Below are 2,441 nucleotides of genomic sequence, written 5' to 3'. Positions count from 1 at the left end.
TCAACAGAAACAGAGGGTAAAAGATCATAGTTCTAGTTGGCCAAGGCCTTTTAATCAAGAGGCACAAGCCTGTGTTGCCAACAATTATACTAGAAATTCATATCAGCGGAATTGTTCAACTCAATTTCCTTCTGATAGGTCCACAAAACCTCACATCAGTTGCATTGTTTCTTAATCATTTATACTAGAAATTGGATTTTAAATTGCTAATTTTACTTGTCCAGCGAACTAGATGCCGCTGGGAGAATTGGGACAAAGACCATCAATTTAACGTGAAATACAATATCCACTAGACTGAAAACACTACATCAGTTGTCAAGAAATATGAAATTGCAAATCTTTCCTCAAATTATAAGATCACCCAGATTTATAATATAATAAATGGAGAAGTACAACAACAACCAAGCCTTAATTACATGGAACGAACGATATCATAATGCTTTATCGTAAATCATGTTCATTGATAAAGCATTGATCTTTGAGTCTTTCTTAATCATTTCGCCTATGGTTTTTGTTGAGTGACACTCTTTTTATAACATATGACACCTGAAGCACACCGTCATTTCACCCAACACGCTTGAATCCTATGGTTTTACATCTCCGCCAATTTCCCCATCGTCTTATATGATTAATCCTAGATATCTAAATCTAGTCCCTTGTAGTATGATATGATCCTAAATCTTCACCTCTATAGTAGGGTTCCTCTGCCTCTTGCTAAACGTCCAGTCCACATATTCTTAATCTTACATCGACTTATATGAAGGTCATATGCTTCTAAAGCTTGTCACCACATTTCCAACTAAAAAATGTAGAAGTGCGGGAGAAAAATACAAGGATCAAGTTATAGTCAATCTGAAAAGGTAGAGAAACAATGCAATTTTGATGAAGAACAAGTTAGTAATGGCCATCTGCTGTTGGCTAAGTTTTGCAAGGCCATTTTACCTTGTTTCTAGTATATAATTATTTCTTTAACTTCGTTCACAAGACAAATGACAAAGACTAACTAGTATTTGACACAACTACCACAGATAGAAAATCAGATATGCAGAGACTGACATGCTTTTTTGCATGATCGCGTATTATCTAAGTTTTATCTTTCGTTTTGGAGGTTGGCTTACCATTACAAGCTTATGGATTGAAGGCTCTTCACAACAGTGCTGCAAACACCAAGATTGCAGTAGAAAAATGAACAACAATTACAAAAAGGATCCATTCACCATAGATATCTAATGTAGATTGTTAAATCAACAAAGTTGATATTTTCCTCTTTGATTGAAAGGTCCAGCTCCAGGTGGTGCAAAAGAAAGTATTTTTAGTGGCTTCTCAACATTTTCATCAATAGCCAACTGGGAAGAATTAAGATCAATAGCCACACCCTCTGGCATCTCCTCTCCTGCTTTTTCTGCTAGATCTTTCTTCAGCCATCCACTTTACGTTTCTTAAAGGCCTTGTACATATACTATCAGATTCAGGAAATTAATCTACTCTAACCAACTCAACTCCATCTTTGGGGGGGAAATCACATCAAATGCCAAAACTTTTAACAGCATCTCCAATTTCATCAACCCTTGCCATCTCAACTCCATCTTTGGGAAAAAATTCACATCAACTGGTTTACCATTTGTGTTTTGCCTCATGTGTTAGTGTCATTAGCAGTGGCTGAAATGAGGAAGAAGCTTGCTGACTTTGAAATGGAAGAAACTTCCATTGCATATAGTCTTTATGCCACATCTTTCTCAATGTGTATGCACAATGACCGAGTGGCAGCAATAGCATGTGTAGGGACAAGTGACTTAATAACACCATGTGCTATTCTAATAACCCCATTCTATAGATTCACATACTACTATTGGCAAGGGGGCCAAGTGAGCAACTGCAGTTGTGAATAGCACTAGTCAGGAGAAAAAAATTGAAAGTCATACACATAGCAAGAACCACCTCTAAGAATTTGTTTCTGTAATAAAAAACAAGGTTTAATTATGTTATACATCCTTGAAAACATGGGCCATTTTGTCTTAGGTCCTTATAAGTTTTTTTCTGGTTTGTGTCCTCGCAATTCCAAAATATTTGCTAGAGGTCCTTCCACCCAAGTGCTATCGTTATCTATTGACATGAGTTCTAATTTTTCACCTTACAATGCTACCTTCATGATAGGAATAGTAATATTTCTAGAAATAGGCCTCCTATTAAAAAGGTATATGTGAGGCGACAAATTAGGGATTAGAAGGAATAATTACTAAGGGATTAGATAAATAATTAATTATTTAAGTTAGATAATTCCCTAGTTATCATATCAGCAGAAATAGCTAATAAGATTAGATTAAACAAATGATTCCCTGGTTGTTAGGGAGGGAATCTCAACCAGCATAAATAAGAGAGGAAACACCTCAATTAGAGGGAGCTTCCGGTAGCTAGGAATTGGTTGGGCAGGTTCACTGGGA

General features: G+C 36.3%; 1 protein-coding gene across 1 annotated transcript in view; it reads right to left on the bottom strand.

Moving 5' to 3' along the window:
* LOC109352616 (bromodomain adjacent to zinc finger domain protein 1A-like) overlaps positions 1-2,135 on the bottom strand; it is a 9,164-nt gene extending 7,029 nt beyond the window's left edge. Inside the window, exon 1 of the mRNA XM_019594740.1 lies at positions 1,119-2,135. The gene's annotated coding sequence lies outside the window, so the exon portion shown is untranslated. The remainder of the gene's footprint in view (positions 1-1,118) is intronic.

The sequence above is a fragment of the Lupinus angustifolius genome, chromosome LG07 (genome assembly GCF_001865875.1).
Source record: "Lupinus angustifolius cultivar Tanjil chromosome LG07, LupAngTanjil_v1.0, whole genome shotgun sequence".
NCBI classification, from domain to species: Eukaryota; Viridiplantae; Streptophyta; class Magnoliopsida; order Fabales; family Fabaceae; genus Lupinus; species Lupinus angustifolius.
This window is presented reverse-complemented; position numbering and strand designations above follow the sequence as displayed.